The sequence below is a fragment of the Theropithecus gelada genome, chromosome 18 (assembly GCF_003255815.1).
Source record: "Theropithecus gelada isolate Dixy chromosome 18, Tgel_1.0, whole genome shotgun sequence".
NCBI classification, from domain to species: domain Eukaryota; kingdom Metazoa; phylum Chordata; class Mammalia; order Primates; family Cercopithecidae; genus Theropithecus; species Theropithecus gelada.
Window position 1 is genome coordinate 42323664 of NC_037686.1, and position 18454 is coordinate 42342117.

The following is an 18454-nucleotide window of genomic DNA, read 5'->3' on the forward strand; positions in this document are numbered from 1 at the left end:
TATTTTCATTTTATCCCTAGTAGCATCTGTGGATGTAGAACCATGCATACAGAGGGCTGACTGTATATATTTCAAAAAGTTTTATTTATTTCACTCTTATTTACTGAGCCAAAACTATTGAAAGACAACAGACCAAAAATACTGAATATAAAAATATATATACAGTTTCTTCTTCATTAAAGATAAATAATCAAGTTGAGCTTCCCATGAGTGCAATGGTTTCCATCCCATGTAGAGAAAACGCAGACTGCATATCATGGCCTATAAGGTTCTCCATGATCTGACCTGGTTTCTCCCAAACTTACCCCTGACGCAATCCTCCATATTCACAACACTCAAGCCACATCACCCTTCTCTCGATTGCTTGACCTATTCCAGTGTTCACATTCCTGTCTCCAGGCTTCACACACCCTGCAAGGAATACTCTTCCTCTAGCATTCACAGTGCTGATTCCTACTCATATATTACCCCAGGTCACATATCACTTCCTCCAAGAAGTGAACTCCCCCACCTAAATCAGTACCTTCAACTCATTCTTCCTCAGGTACTTCAGTTATCACAATCAGATCTGATCTATAACAATCTATAATCTATAACAATTTAAATATTGGGTGATAGATTATATCACCCCATATTTATATATTAGATATTAGATATAATAGATATATATTAGATATTATATATTATATAACAAATATTATATATGATATATAGATTATATATATTATTGTATTATATATGTATATATTATAATATTATATTATACATAATATGTATATATTATAATATTATATTATACATAATATGTATATATTATATTATATATTATGTATATATTATATTATATATAATATGTATATATTATATTATTATATCTGATTATACATATTATATATAATAATATAATATTATAATATATACATATAATATTATAATATATACATATTATAATATTATATATCTATATCTAATATATCTATTATATCTAACATATAATATGTATTATATCTAATATATATAATATCTATCACCTGATCAGATCCAATCTGATCAATGTCTGTCTCCTCCCTCTAATGATAAGCAAACTTTTTCTGTAATGGGCCAGATAATATCTCAGGCTCTGTGTGCCATACATTCTCTGGCAACTACTCAGCTCTGGCATTGTAGTGCAAAGCAATCATAGATAATATAAGAAATAATGACCATAACTATGTTCCAATAAAATTTCGTTTAAAAAAACAAGCAGCAGCAGTATCTGGCTCATGGGTCATGGGTTCACAACCCCTGCTCCAGACTGACTATAACTTCATATAAGCAGAGAGCATGTCCATTTTGCCACACTATATGCTTAGTATCCAGCACAGGATAAGTACTCAAACAAATACTTATTGAAGACATGCATGAATTTGTTATAGCAAATCCCTAGAACACTGCAACAATGACTTTAAGATAATTCCTCTACCTTCTTTCCTGTCCTTCCCCAGTTAACTCTGAATACTCAGATCACGACCATCTGTCTCACCCATTGTTTTGATCAGATTACTTCCCTGCTGAGGAGCTGAAGTTAATTTTCTATTGCATTGTGCATAAAATTTAATTATTTTAATCGCTTAGGAGAGCATTTGCTGTCATAGAAAAGGGATTTGATCCTGAAGTCAAAGACATGGCTTAGAATCTCAGTTTTACCATTTACAAGTTTTATGACCTTTGGGTTAAACTACACAGGAGATATTTAATTCATGTAATGGAAAATCCAGAGACACAGTGAGAATCAAAGCATTTAATCAAGAGCCTAAATGGTGTCATTAAGGCTCTATGTCTTTAGGTCTCGTTTCTCTGCCTTCTGCAGTGTCAGTTTCATTGCCAGTTGGGTTTATCTTATAAGATCAAATGGCTACATTCATTTCAGGCTTCATATCTGCATATTACACCAACCTGAGTATTGCAGAGAAACAGAGATGCTTCTTTCTGAGAACCTCCCAAACAGACCTCTCTCTGTGGTTTTTCCTGCTTAAATGGACCATTTCCCTATTCTTGAACCACTCTCTGAGGCCAAGGGGAATGCCATGACTGGCTTAGATCTGGGTCATCAAAATCAGTCACTAAGGTGAAGGGCATGTCCTGATTGGCATGGATCTTTCAAGACCCAACCCTGACACTGGTGTTCAGTCCTTATAAGTGCATGGCCCTGCAAATAACAATCATTTCAAATTAGTTAACTTCTCCTGTTCGTATGTAAAATAAAAATGATACCAATTCTGAACTTATTATGATAATTAAATGATTAAATGGAGTGATATACATACTATATATGTGTGTGTGTATTGCATTGTGCATAAAATTTAACTATTTTAATCACTTAGGAAAGCACTTGCTGTCATAAAAAGGGATTGCATCCTGAAGTAAAAGACCCGGTTTAAAAATCTCAGTTTTATCATTATAAAATGTATGACCTTTGTGTTAAAATACACAGGGGATATTTAATTCATGTAATAGAAAGTCCAAAGACACAGTGAGTTTCAGAGCATTTAATCAAGAGCCTCAGTGGTGTCATTAAAGGCTCTATGTCTTTAACTGTCTTTTTCCTGCCTTTTGCATATATAACCCTCTATACAGCAGGGAGAGGGAGAGACAGCAAGAGTAAGCAAGCTTGGTGCATGGTGGGTATCGCATAAACGGTATTACTTCCTCAGCCCTCTTTCTCTCAAGGTGCTTCAAATGACTTCTACCCATTGTGTCCTGTCATTACCTAACAAGTCTGATTTGTTTAACTGGACCCTGATTCACACTCTGGGTATGAAAATCCTAAATTGTAATTAAGTGTGTAGAAACTTTAAAACCAGCAAAAACACCACTCTTCCTTCAAACCCATGACCTTTGTTATTATTCCCAATATTATCCTTATCACCACCACCACTGACATCAGTAGAAATCACCAATTAAGCAAGTTCTTTGGCTTGACTAAGTCTGATTGCAGCTACCTGTTTAATCTGGTGTTTTTGGAGGATTGGGAGGGACTGGGCCAGCTTCTTTGGTAGCCCCTTGCCAGAGAAAGGAAAAGTCGTCAGGAACATAGTGTGCAAGCAGGAGAGGGAAGAGCAAAGAGGCAAAATGCTACGTATTTGTAGATTGACTAGTAAAAATCCTGACATTGTAAAATGCCCATAAACACTTGCTTTACCTTCCAACAGAATGTCAAAGTGTTATCTGTGGAAGAAAAATTCTCCTGTGGGCAGATGTATGGGAAGACATATGATGGCACATTTCAGGCTGTTACCCCACTACTCACAACCTGCAGCTTCCCAGTGGGCATCATCCTAGGCATCAACCTACCTCCTAGTAAATCAGCCAAGCTCAGCCCCTCCAAATCTTATTACAAATCCATGGCCTGCTGTGTCCTTTCCTCTGGCTGTAGAGGAGGTGGGGTGAGTGCAGGGAGGGGCTGTCAGTGCCAAGAAAAGCAGGCAATGGTCCCCTTGTTGAAGCTGGGCTAAAGCAGTTTCAGTGAAGGATGAATTTTGCTAAAATTATTCCTGTTGAAATTATATATTCCAGTTTAATGTTTCAAACCCCTGATTGATTGCTCAAGTTTGAGCTGTGATAACAGTGGTTGGTGCTCTTCAAGAGGCTGAAAATGCCAGCTCTTGGGAAAATGACAGTTCTTTGAAAAATAATCAGGTTCACGGCACATCTCTCTTCAATAGAAAGATTACCACTGGGTTCACAAAATTATCTATGATGGCCCTTTTCCCCAGCACTCATGGTCCTTTACTACTAACTAGAGATCCTGTGAAAAGAGAAGAACCATTTCATTTTAACTTCCTGTTGATGTCCATTATTCTTTCACTACCCCTCTCATCACAAAGGATATTTTGCTAGAAAATAAATTCTTTCTGTATGGTTTGAACATTTCTTTCCTGGAAAGTAGAGGATAAGGTTAGATGACCCCCTGGTGTTCCTTTGTATCCTTGGAATTTTGTGAGTCTAGGATTCCTGGTCTGGAATTGTCAGAAATATATTGTATTATGCCGTTTCTGCTACTTATGAAATTAATCAACATTGATGGCAAGAGCTACAGAGAAGGAAGATGAGCAATAATGGAGATGCTGCTGCTGCTGCTAACATGGGGGTGAAGAATTCTTCCTTGGGGGGCAGGAGGGCAGGTTTAAAGTGTAATAATCTTTTAAATTTAACTTCCAAAGAACCTGCTGACCTTTGCTTCCTCTTACTGAAAGTTAGAAATAACAAATTAAAAATCCACAAGGGTAGAAGTGATGGCATTAAGATAAGAGTGCTACCTTTGAATATTTGTAAACTATGGCTTAGATCCAGGACCTCCAGGCCTAAGACAAATATAATACGTTTGAAATCAATTAATTAAAGATCCAGTATTTTTTGGCCCCTGAAGAAAAGCCATATAAGTGATTATTTCTTGTAAGTTTCCAAGCTTTCAGTCTTCTATCAACTCCTTAGGATAAAGTGAGCATTCATTCCCTCCAAACACAAAGGCTACAATCCATGTAACTGAGTTGACGATTACACATGGGGCCATGTAGATGTATTTATGACTGGTATGATATACAGCTCTTTGTTTCAAATATTAAAAGCAAGATGATTCTGGCACATCATAAGTAAGTACAAAGATAGGCTTATCTAGCCAAATGATGAAAATAAATTTAATAATAAAAGCCCACCAGGAAAAAACAGCTGCTCATCTGAATCTAAAGGAAACTTTTCCTGCCATCTGCTGTTGTTAGCATTTTATATTGCCATATTTGCCTGCTCTCTTCCAGAGCCTAGCAGTGCTAAGCACCTCATATTGAGTAAGCAACTAGGCAGGAGAACAGAGCAGTTAGAGGGATGGGCATGAATACAAAAGGCACTTCCCTATCTCCAGACTCAGAGTGTCATTTTTACCAACAGAGTAGACGTCAGCAGGGCAGGTATCAAAGCAGGACTTCTCCAGGAAAGCTTTCGTCATGGGACTGAAAGACAAAAAAGAACTATGGAAGTGAAGACTTGGGTGAGCTCAGAGATCACAGGGGCCATCAGATAGAGTCACTTGGCTACACCAGTCTCCTACTGCCCTCCCCACAAGTACCATGCAACATGAAACTAGTTGGGTCTAAGGCTGTGACAGAGAGGGTCTGCCGAGAGGAAGAACACATGCATGAAGGCATTGTCAGCAAATGCACTGAGCCATTTATAAACATTCCAAAGCCTGGGACAGTGTAGAAGCACATTAGAGGAGAAACAGGATCTTCATAAATAAAGAATCAAGCATGGCTTGGACTGTTCTCCCTGCTAAGAAGGAAGGAAAATCCTACCGTGGATTAGGCTCAGTGCCCAAAGGGGCTGCAGTATGGCCATGTTTCTCAGAGGGAGAATAACCAAGCTGTGAAAAGGGCTCAGACCTTCCCCAAGAAAGACGGTTTGGACCCCTGTGAAGACGTTCCATGAACTCCCCATGCAAAATAGAACTCCTGATGGGAATCTTGGCAGAAAACTTTCAACCAGAGAAGGCCTGATTAACTGCCATCTTTGGACACCTAGTAGGGCCCACACAGGGCCCATAGCAGGGTTTCTCCAAGACCTGTGCTTAGCAGGAGCCTAAGTCAGCTGGAAGAACAGTTGAAGATAGGCTGGATGAGCCATGTCTGCATGTTCTGCGCCTGTCCATGACATACAGCTGTGTCTGGCAAAGAAGAACCACATGTTGACAATAAAAACTGATGAGATTGTTGGACGATATTGGTCCATGAAGGGATAGGCGAGTAGTTGGCACAGCTCCATCCAGATGGTCATTATAGAAAGATAGACCCTGATGGCTGTGGTGGAAATTGGCCTGGAGCATGGAGATACGGTTCTTAAGGTTTTCATTTTGGTTTGTTTTGGTTTGTTTTTTGTTGAGAGGGAAAGTGGGAAAGAGGGTTCAGGTATATACATAAAATGAAAGCTATAGGTCAGCTTCTCCCCTGAAGAAATGCATAGGTATGTGATTTGGCTTCAAATCTGGGGAGCTCACAGAAGCCTGAAGTCTGTGTGTGTGCCCAAGGTTAAGAATCCCTGCTCAGAGATGTTTTCTGATAGAACAGATGAGGATATATATATACATATATATATATATACACACACACACATACACACACCATGTTCTCACTTATAAGTGGGAACTAAATATTGGGTACTCATGGGCATAAATACGGTAACAATAGACACCAGGCACTACTGGGAGAGAGGGAGAAGGGCAAGAATTAAAAAAATATCTGTTGGATGCTATGCTCACTACCTGGTTACAGGATCAATTGTATCCCAAACACTAGCATCATGCAAGACACCTATGTAACAAAACTGCACATGTATCCACCAAATCTGAAATAAAAGTTGAAATTCAAAAAAGGAAAAGAAGATCTTAAGAATCCAACCAGACTAGGTGGGGTGGCTCACACTTGTAATCCCAACATTTTGGGAGGCCAAGGCAGGCAGATCACTAGATCAAGAGATCAAGACCATCCTGGCCAATATCCTGTCTCTACTAAAAATGCAAAAATTAGTTGGACATGGTGGCATATGATTGTAGCCCCAGCTACTCGGGAGGCGGAGGCAGGAGAATCACTTGAACACAGGAAGCGGAGGTTGCAGTGGGCCAAGATCATGCCACTGCACTCCAGCCTGGTGATAGAGCGAGACTCTGACAAAAAAAAAAAAAAAAAAAGAAAACAAAACAAAACAAAAAAATCCAACCAAATTTCAAGGCCAGTTCAAAAAGGTATCAGAAACAAACTGATCACTAGGTCATTCTGTCAATTGATGAAGGACCCAAAGGGGTGGATGGAGCTTAGAGTGTCTGACTGACAGAAAGAAGGGATAGTACCTCCTTTGGCTCAGGCAATTCTGCATGTACTTTATACCACTTAATGCCTCTCAATGATTCTCATATTATTGATGAAGAAATCAAGGTTCAGAGAGTTTAGAGAACCTGTACAGGAGCAAATAAGGAAAGGATCCAAGCACAAAATTCAGGCAAGTTGACTCAACACTTAGACATTTTTTAAACTCACACCACACAATCTTCCCTTTATATGCCAACCTTGGATTACACAGAGAAATAAATTCACTCATTGTTTTTTAAAAAACCAATCTGAGTATATATTGCCTTCAATAAACTAGAATAAAAGATTTATTCAGATGCAACGAAGAGAAAGAAAGACAAAATATCATGTAAGTGAACTGGCAACTTGTAAAGCTTAGGCCAATGGGAAGTGGGCAACCAGAACAGGACCTCGTCATACAATGTGGAATAGCCAGAGAGGCTTCCAAGGGGAAATGGTGTTTTGAGTCAGCTCTAAAACCCAGCAGAATCCTGAATTGACTCAACCTTATATAGAACCTGGGTTTAAATAGACTAAAATATTCTAAAAGTTAACCTCAAATATTACTTTTGATATGCAAGAATATTTATGGAAGGCAGAAAATGGAATTCTTGAACACAGAAAAGTTTCTCAGTTCTTAAACCTCAATTCCTTGACAGTCTTTGATAAACAATAGCTAATTTCATTGAGCACTTATTATGTGCCAGGTACTGTATTAATTCACTTAATCCTCAAAAAAATTAATGGATTGCAATTATTACCATCCACGTTTTAAAATGACATCAACTTGGCCAAGACAGAACAGGTAGGAAATGGAAGAGGCAGGATTTAGACCCTGATAGTCCAGCACTGATGGGCTTCTTCTAACTATAGTCCATGTTGACAAATTGGCATGGTTGGGAGTTTGGGGAACCTGGGTTAGTATACCACATTGACAGGGCCAAGGGAAATCTAGAAAGATTATATGTGACAAAGGACTTAGTATGTACTGGGGTGCACAAATTATTATGTTGTGAAAGTAAAGGTCATCAGATTATCAGTTTTTGAGTAAACTACCTGAAACCAAAGGAGAAGGAATATCTATTTAACAGATCTTTCCCTCTGGCAAACAACTATGTTCCCTGGAGAGGGGTTCTCCCATTTGAAATCATGTTTATTCCAACCCTGAGCAGTGTTTTTTTCTTAGAGTACAGCAAATAGTCCTGAAGGGAGCTGACCTTGTTTTAAGGGCGTCTCTTAAATCAAGGGTCTCTTGTTTGTTACATTCCCTAACTTTAATCACACTTTAATCTTTGAGGTCCTACACTTTCAAAGCTGGATTGACTTACAAAAAAAAACAAAAGAGAAGAGAAAGATTTATAATTATGTATAAATGCCTACCCCGTGAGCCCCAAATATGAGACAGATCTCAGTTAATTTAGAAAGTTTGTTTTGCCAATTTAGAAAGTTTGTGACACAGCCTCAGGGGGTCCAGATGACATGTGCCCAAGGTGGTCAGGGCATAGCTTGGTTTTATACATTTTAGGCAGACATGAGACATCAGCCAATACATGTAAGATGTATGTTGGTTCTGTCCAGAAGGTGGGATAACTCAAAGCAAGGAGGTGGCTTCCAGGTCACAGGTAGGTGAGAGACAAATGGTTGCATTCTTTTGAGTTTCTGATTAACCTTTCTGAAAGAGACAATCAGATATGCATCTATCTCAGAGAGCAGAGGGGTGACTTTAAGTAGAATGGGAGGAAGGTTTGCCCTAAGCAGTTCCCAGCTTGACTTTTCCCTTTAGCTCAATGAGTTGGAGGCCCCAAGATTTATTTTCCTTGTTCACGTTTTCCCCCTTTTCTTTTTACAATCTTTTGGAGAAATAATTCAAGAAGAAAAGGAGTCTCTGGTCTCAGGTTTCATCTGATCTCTCATGGTTAGGACAGTTTTTTCCTGGACAGGTGGGTCCCAAGTTATTAGGAAAACTCATTTTTAGCAGGTTGTGAAGCCTTATGTCTTATGAAGAGAAAATAAGCAGGGGAAGGTCGATAAACAACAACAAACAAAAGAATAATCCTGGAAAATCGATATAGGCCACATTACTCTGAAATCCATACATCAGTAGGCAAGAATGAGAGTTGGCTTATGTATGTAAATAGGTTGCTATTATTTTCTTCTGAAGCTTAAGTTGTCTAGTGTCAGTTCACAGGGCTTTAAGAAAACACAACTTAGTTTTCAGTGATTTCAAATTAGGAAAAATTGGGGGGAAAAGGAAAATATCGGGAGAACCCACTCCTGATGTTTACCGTGGGTTCTTTTCTATTTCCTAAGTGTCTTGCCCGGGTTGAGAAATAAAGGGAAGGAGCACAAGAGAGAGAAATTTAAAGCTGGGCATCCAGAGGAGACATCACATGTTGGCAGGATCCATGATGTTCCCTGAGCCGTAAAACCAGCAAGTTTTTTATCAGCAATTTTCTAAAGGGGAGGGAGTGCACGAATAGGGTGTGGGTCACAGAGATCATATACTTTACAAGGTAACAAAATATTCCAAAGCAAATGGAGGCAGGGCGAGATCACAGGACCACTGCGTGACGTGAAATTAAAATTGTAATGAAGTTTCGGGCACACGTTGTCATTGATAACATCTTATCAGGAAACAGGGTTTGGGAGCAGACAACCTGTCTGACCAAAATTTATTAGGTGGGAATTTCCTCCACCTAATAAGCCTGGGAGCACTACACGAGATGGGGCTTATTTCATCCCTTCGGCTTCAACCATTAAAGGCAGCACACCTTAAAGGGGCCTTATAGACATAAGCCTACCATCAGGGTGCATTCTCTTTCTCAGGGATGTTCCTTGCAAGAAAAAGAATTCAGCAATATTTCTCCTATTTGCTTTTGAAAGAGGAGAAATATAGCTCTGTTCTGTCCGGCTCACTGGCGGCCAGTTCAAAGTTACCTCTCTTGTTTCCTGAACATTACTGTTATCCTGTTCTTTTTGTGCAGTTGACACAATTTGTGCAGTTGACACAATCACAGGGTCCTGAAGCGACATTCATCTTCCTCAGCTTATGAAGAAGATGATGGGATTAAGAGATTAAAGTAAAGACAGGCATAGAAAATCACAAGGATATTCACTGGCGCAGTGATAAGTGTCCATTAAATCTTCACAATTTATGTTCAGAGATTACAGTACACAGGCATAAGAAATTATAAAAGTATTAATTTTGGGAACTAATAAATGTCCATGAAATCTTCACAATTTATGTTCTTCTGCTGCGGCTTCAGCTGGTCCCTCCATTCGGGGGTCCTTGACTTCCTGCAACAGGAAAAGAAGAAAAAAGCAGAAAAAATTGAAAACATTATTTTGGAGACTTGTAGCCAGGTAAAATTGGAGTTCAATCCAAACTGTAGAAAAATAATAAAAATTGAAAAACATTAGGCGAGACTAGAATCAACAAAAGGTATACTGTAGTTTTGAAACATAATTTTTTCTCTCTGATTTCCCATTTTAAAGTAAAATTATGGTAGTACCAATTTGCTTTATTATACTTGGCCAGATTACTTCTATAAAGTGCAGCAAGAATAATTACTTTTCACATGGGCTTTTTAAATTGGTTTTGGTGGAACTTTGTTCCATAGAAGGAGTCTCAGATGAGACTATTTTAAAGCTGAGCCCAGTTGTGGATTTGTACCATCAAATACTTATGAGTTGGGTGAATTCCTCTCTTCTTGAGGTCCCAAGGTGACTTGGGTCTCCTTGGCCTGTCAGAAAGCAACATTCTTTACTTATCCTGTGTCAGGAACGCTGTACCAGGACAAGGAAAAAAAGGTATGAGGCCAGTTTTCCCAAGGGGCTTTTATTGACTCTTTAAGTAAAGTTTGATTCCTTAAAGAAAAGCACACTATTCCAGTGAAAGCCTTGGTAAAATAATTAGTTTCTCTAATTGTGTCTGTTACAAATGAAAACAGATTCTTATTGCACTTATGTAAATAACTATATTTCCATAAGTTAAGAATACTCACACAGTTTCCAAATTCTGGTAGAGAGAAACAAATAAGCTCCAAATTTTGTTCATAGAAGTACAGTGTACCTAATTGTTAAAACCTGTCAATACCTCAAAAGAAAAGTTTCCTTGACTCTGAAAAATGAAAAAAAGGATCAGCCACATTTTAAGCAAAAAGTCAAAAGGATTTCTTCAGTCTTCTATTAGTTCGGTTTATGCAGTTAACTCCTGTTCTGCTTGATATTCATGAATATTTCGGCTCTCCATGATGACAGAAAGTTTTCCCTCTATTCTGCTGTCAGAATCTCCAAAGTTATCGGAGATTTGCATTCAAGAACACCTATTAGAATTTTATAGCTGATTATAAAACCACTGTCTAAAGAGGACCAAAATGAGACAACAATTGTCCATGGATGACAAAAAGTTTTAGGGCAGCTATAGCCAAAGACACATTTGACAAGGTAATTTCTTACCTCTGTGGTACACAATAATTTAACATGTGTTATGTTATACAACAATTATAATTATTGCTGATAATATATACTAAGTCATATGACAATTATAGGAGTTTCCCATAATTTTGGAACACATACCAATAACATATTTATACAAATACAGCCCAAAGAAAGCTAAACACCATTTCCTATTTGACAATACTTCTTGTATAATTTTTATACCAAATAAGCCAAATATGTCATTTTTGGATTTTAAAGAACCTGATATTTTAAAGAATTAACTAGGTGTGAAAGATACATAATTTATAATTTGATTTTGGAAAGTTTATCGAATATCAAAGGTATAAAACACTTGATACCACAAAATAGGATCAAAGGTCATTGTCAAATAAGTCATTCATTTAACCAAAGTGATAACTCAGGGATTTCTAAAAAAAGGTGAAAACTTTCATCCTTTCAGAGAAGAGACAAATTTCCAAACAATAAGCCCTGATAAAACAGCATTAAGCCAATTAAATTTGTTTTTCAGAATATTATAAATAATCTATAAAATTTTAATCTTAACCATAAGATATAACTTCCCTAGGCCTTTTATAACCTTAAAACCTTTGCTAAGGAGTCAGTTAGTGCTTTAAGAAAACCTTGTTAATCTGCCACAGGGACCCATATGCTGGTCTTACATCAGTGTGCCTTTGACATTAATGACTAATTTATAGAGAATCAGAACTTATTTTGTCTCTCAATATCGACCCTTACAATCTCACATGCCCACCTCTTCCACAGTATTCCCTGGGCCTCAAGGAGTTCAAATAGCTTTAATATCTGACCCCATGTCTCAGGAACACATTTTATTTTGATTGGTATCTTCTATCAGGCCTAAAGATGAAGCATTAGTTGCTGTCAGTTTTTAAGATTTTGCAGGACTTGGTGTCGTTTTTAGACCCAGGAGTCGAAGCCTTGTAACTCAATGTCACAAAAACTTTAAAAGCACATACAGAAAGATATACAGTGTAATAACCTTAATTTAAAAGAAAAAAGTGTTTTGGCTGGGTGTGGTGGCCCACACCTGTAATCTTAGCACTTTGGGAGGCCTAGGCAAGCAGATCACATGAGGTCAGGAGTTTGAGACCTAAGTGGCCAACATGGTGAAACCCTGTCTCTACTAAAAATACAAAAACTAGCCGGTGTGGTGGGGTGTATCTGTAATCCCAGTTACTGTAGAGGCTAAGGCAGGAGAATCACTTGAACCCAGGAGGCAGAGGTTGCAGTGAGCCAAGATCTTGCCATTGCACTCCAGCCTGGACAACAGAATGAGATTCCATCTCAAAAAATAAATAAAAATAAAATTTTTAATCTCAGTTGATTTCTAAGTAAACTAAAATTTAATAATAATGGCATAGGAATGATTTCAATAAAATGCAAAATCTGTTAGGCCAGTTAACAAAAGGCAAAAGAAAATGTTTTCTGCAGTGCACAGAATATTATGTTGGAAGACAACATTTCCTTTAGAGCTTTAAGAATACTTTGTTGGGGTGTAAACCCGGGAGGCGGAGCTTGCGGTGAGCTGAGATCCGGCCACTGCACTCCAGCCTGGGCGACAGAGCGAAACTCCGTCTCAAAAAAAAAAAAAAAAAAAAAAAAAAAAAAAAAAAAAAAAGAATACTTTGTTAGCATCAGGCCACAACAAACAGAACCTGAGGAAAAAAACTTACATGAGCTGGAAATGAGTTGAAGGACAGCATTACTATTTTGCACCTTTTAAAAGGGGAGAAAAAACTGAAAACAGTGAGATGCAATAAAAGTTGAACTTTGGGTTAAAAAAATTAAAATCTCACAGTTTGTTAAATCAACACCTTAAGAAAATTTCATTGTTTTAATCAATTCTTTAGCGTGTAAGTGTTTTTTTTTAAACATCAAACCCAATCTCTAGAAAGACCATTATAATTTCCCTTTAATTATAGACAACCTGATCATATAAAAGTGTTTGTTGTTTTAAAAAAATAAATCCTCCTATTGTGACTTACACAGACCATTCATGACATGCTTTGACTTTCTGGTTTGTCCTGAACATCTCTCTTTCTTAAATAATCAGTCATTTTATTCTAGGGCTAAATTTACCCTACAAGATTCTTTCTTATATAAAATTATTTCTCTTCAAGCTTTCTCGACAAAATCTACCTCTTTACTTCTATAACTTTCTTTACATCTTTCTTATTTTTTGGTTCCTTTTACCTTGTTTTATATATAACTTTTAAATAAGCTTTGAATTAGGCAAAAATCATGCACCTTCTTCAAAAGGATGCTTTTTTAAAAAAAGAATGTTTTGCTACAATATATTTTATTGGAAAGTAACCAAATAATGAACTAACTTTAGGAAAAACTTAATTTATATGTAAGCTGATAACAAAGATGATAACAGTCCTTTCCCAAAACAAACCCCCTTCCTGCCCGAGGACTAGACTGTCTAAAGCCACAAGATTAGAAGTTATGGTTATTTTACTAAACAATTCAAGATTTAGCTGTTTTCATTAGGCCAATACTATTGTCTTATTTATTAAAAATTACACAAGCAAATATCCTTCTGGTTTGGGCTGGGTTTACAGTTTTGTAACTGCTATGCCAAATTTTGACACCTTGCAGTATTTGGCAGGGATAAGTGTGAAATTGCTTGATCAATAAATAAATACAAAAATGTATGCTGGCAATGAAGACATTTCTAATATTACTTGGCTGATAATTTTAAAGCTATCTTATTTATTAAAGTGTTTACTTAGTCACATAAACTTGAAAAAGTATTTGACTAGTATTTCCTTTTTTTTGATAAAGTATTTGATTTAAATGCTTTTATTTTTCTTTAAGCTAATTAATTAGAGCTATTTTATATATATTTTAGTAGTGAAACACTGTGTACACAACACATAAATATATAGATATATTAGGCATACTGATAGAAGTGCATCTTATAGATTCATAAGACCTCCTTTCTTTTCCTATCTTAGACTTGCAAACTCTTAATAACCTGTTTCATTACCCTGGCAGTTGTCAGCTATATGGCCCTAAATCTGCATACTGAAGCAAACAACTCTTAGATGAAAAATCAGATAGCAAAATTTATATCTCAAGGTACAAAGAGAAAAAGTCTCGTGGTGCTAGAAGGAGATTAAAGATGGATGTCAATTAAACATAAAATTATAGAAATCTATCATAGCATTGTATAAGGAGACCAATTTTATTTAGATAGGGACTACCTACATTTTAACCAGATCTCTGGGCTCTGTGTAGAGCCCACACTGAAACCTGGGTCTCTAAAGAGGGAGAATTAGCATGAGAGTAGACCATGTGTTGCTTTCACAGTGCACAAAGACATTTCTAAGTGTCAAAACTACACTTTTCCTTAAAAACCCAAGAATAGTCTTTGTTGGAATAACATTTTAGTCAAAAAAAGGTCATGTAACACAATACAAAAGCAAACAGTTTAAGAGTTGAGACAAGCTTGTCTATTTATACTCTTGGGGTTCCATAAGGAAAAACAGAGTTTTCTCCCCAAAAGGGAGCCTGGCGCCTTCTCTGTTTTCTTTAAGGAATTCCAGGCTATTATAAACTATTTTAGGTCCTTCATGCAGCAGAGGATGCAAGAGAAAGGAGAGACAGGATAAGTAAATGAAAAAAACAGAATTCTGTCAACTAAGAAGAAAAAACTTTTGCTCAAAACAGGACAAGGTCCTAGGCGAGAAAAAAAATACACATGAAGGCCTTTTATATACAAGCACACACACATACACATGCACATCTTGGGTGTTAGCTTTAAATTAAGCTGACTTTTAACCATTGAGCTCCTTTAAACAAATCTTTTTAAATCTTGTTACTATATTTCAGCTAGGACAAACTGCTGCTATTTCAGAAGTACCAAGTATCAAACCAGAAAGGCTTGATTTAGGAACCAAAACCAGGTTGTTGTGGTGAAAAAAAAGACGGCAGAACCTTAGCCATGAAACTGCAGCATGGGGCGACAGTCATTGCTTTTTCAGTTAGGTCAAGCTAGCAAACAGGTGGCCTTGTTATGTAAATAAAGCCCCTTAAGTAGTTACAATAAAAAATATTTCCTCTTTTTTTTTTTTTTTCCTTTTGCTGGCCATTTTCTCCCCTCACCACACCACCTTTGTTGTGTATGTGGGAATTTAGCCAGTTCAGAGGCCTTGCTCCCCATAATTTGGAACTTCCCTTCAGTTTGATCAAGTTGGATAGAGTTGATGAAACCCAACGGGAAAAAGACTGAAACAACCAAAACAGACACAAATAAACAACAAAAAGAACCAGTTAAGCAAAACAAACAAATGATTGCACAACTTGTATGATTACCGAGCATTCTAATAGTAAGGAGAAAATAAGATCAGCTGGTTTTTAATCTTAAAGTCAGCCAAGACAAACCCCAGTTCAGTTACTTTAGCCAAGACAAACCCCAATTCAGGAAGGGATTGGTGTCAAGCTGAAGACTATTCTCTATCATCCTAGAAGCAGGAAAAAAACAACAACTCATCCTCTCTGTTAGAAGTTAGCTCAAACTTCATAAAGGAAAAGGAGTTACCCGCCTTCTATCATCATGGAAGCAGGAAAAACTTCCCTTTCTTGTGTTGGAAGCAAGTAAAACTCCAAAATAAAAGAGGAATTGTACAGCAAAATAAATTTTAGATCTCAACCAAATTTGGGGAGCTTAGGGATTCTCTGGAGGGATGTGCTCTCAGCCCTCAGTAAATTATCCTATTGGTTTGAGCCATAAAGTTAGCTCATGTTGGTACCAAGCATCAGTAGAAGATTCGCCAAATGTCAGGGCCATCTCTACTCAGAATCCCTGTTGTTACCAAATGTGAACCCCAAATATCTGAGACAGTCTCAGTTAATTTAAAAATTTTATTTTGCCAAGGTTGAGAGTGCATGCCCATGACATAACCTCGGGAAATCCTGACAACATGTGCCCAAAGTGGTCAGGACAGAGCTTGGTTTTATACATTTTGGGGAGACATAAGACATCAATCAATATATGTAAGATGTACATTGGTTCTGTCCAGAAAGGTGAGACAATTCAAAGCAGGGAGGAGGTTTCCAGGTCACAGGTAGGTGAGAGACAAATGACTGCATTCTTTTGAGTTTTCGATTGGCCTTTCCAAATGAGGCAATCAGATATGCATCTAGCTCACTGAGCAGAGGGATGACTTTGAATAGAATGAGAGGCAGGTTTGCCCTAAGCAGTTCCCAGCTTGACTTTCCCTTTAGCTTGGTGATTTGGGGGCCCCAAGATTTATTTTCCTTTCACAATCCATATGTACATGAAAATCCATCTTAGAGAATGGTGCACACCTCTGGTTCCATAAAAGGACAGGGGCTTGTGTACAGGCAGCTCAGACAATGGCTCCAATGATTCAGCAAGATTCACTGAAAAATTGATGGTTGATGCTTAGCTGCCTTTGTGGTCCAAACTTCTATAGTATAATGACCCGAAATCCATCACCTCCAAAATGTCCATGTTTCTCAATGGTATGATATGAATTTATACTTTTTGGTCAACACTTTTCAGTGATTTTCTTTCGCTCATTTTCCATACGCTTATTTATCTCTAAGGTTTTCTCAGTGTTCTTTTATATATCCTGACTTACATACATAAAAATGCTAGTGCTGCTGGCATTCTCAACTCCATGTTCATACATTCAAGTCCTTGGCATGTTAATAATAAGAGCAAATGAAGTGCTGGATATGTGCCAAGTGATGGTCTAAGCAACTCGATATATTTACTCATTTAAATTTTTGTGACAACCTCATGAATTCAGGTTGTTTTATAAAGAAATGGGAACACAGAATGTTCCAGCCATTGCCCAGTGTGTATTGGCCAACAATATATTTATACTTAAACCCTAATGTCTCTCTTGTAGCTTTAACTTATTCACATTATATTACCAACTTCTACACATATACTAGTACAAATGTTAGGGCAAGAACGTTTCCCAAAATATCAAAAACATAAGGCAGTAATAATAATTGCTACCATTTATGGAGCTATTGGCATTTCATATACCTTACAGTTTCAATGGCAACCCTGCAAACGCTGTACAGTTGACTGTGTTTTTTTAAAACCCTGTTAGACAAGTCAGATAAATCAAATAGATTTTGTAAAATCATCAGCAGGTCTGTAGAGATTTGAACACAGATCTGATCTCTCACTACAATTCATCACCTTACTATTAACACAGTGGGCACAACCAGCCTCGTATAGTCAAAAATCCACTTGGATAAAGTATAATTATTTTAGAATTTCTTTTTAAAAAAAATTTTTTTTTAGATGGAGTCTTGCTCTGTCACCTAGGCTGGGGTGCAGTGGCGTGATCTTGGCTCACTTCAACCTCCACCTCCTGGATTTAAGCAATTCTCCTGCCTCACCCTCCTGAGTATCTGGGATTACAGGCACGTACCGCCATGCCTGGCTAATTTATTTATACTTTTAATACACATGGGGTTTCCCTATGTTGGTCAAGCTGATCTCGAACTCCTGACCTCATGATCCGCCTGCCTTGGCCTCCCAAAGTGCTGGGATTACAGGTGTGAGCCACTGAACCTGGCTTTTTATTTTAGAATTTCTAACATCTGAAGAAAGAAGTGTTGCTCACAATTAGACATGAACTCTAGGCCTTAGGAAAAATGGTTTCTAAAAGTTCAGAGAAAAGGTGGGTATGACTCCTGACACTATAAAAGTTAAAATGTCTGAAAGAGGAAGGAAGGTTCCCAGAAAAGAATTCAATCAGAATAATAACAAATGACACTGATCATGAAGGAAAAAACGAAGCTTTTAAAAAAAAAAAAAAGAGGCCGGGCGCGGTGGCTCAAGCCTGTAATCCCAGCACTTTGGGAGGCCGAGACGGGCGGATCACGAGGTCAGGAGATCGAGACCATCCTGGCTAACATGGTGAAACCCCGTCTCTACTAAAAAAATACAAAAAACTAGCCGGGCGCGGTGGCGGGCGCCTGTAGTCCCAGCTACTCGGAAGGCTGAGGCAGGAGAATGGCGTGAACCCGGGAGGCGGAGCTTGCAGTGAGCAGAGATCCGGCCACTGCACTCCAGCCTGGGCGTCAGAGCGAGACTCCGTCTCAAAAAA

At 37.7% G+C, this 18454-nt stretch overlaps 1 pseudogene; it reads left to right on the forward strand.

Annotated features, from left to right (window-relative positions):
• The first annotated feature begins 3158 nt into the window (after positions 1-3158).
• LOC112611319 overlaps positions 3159-18454 on the forward strand; it is a 31135-nt pseudogene continuing 15839 nt past the window's right edge.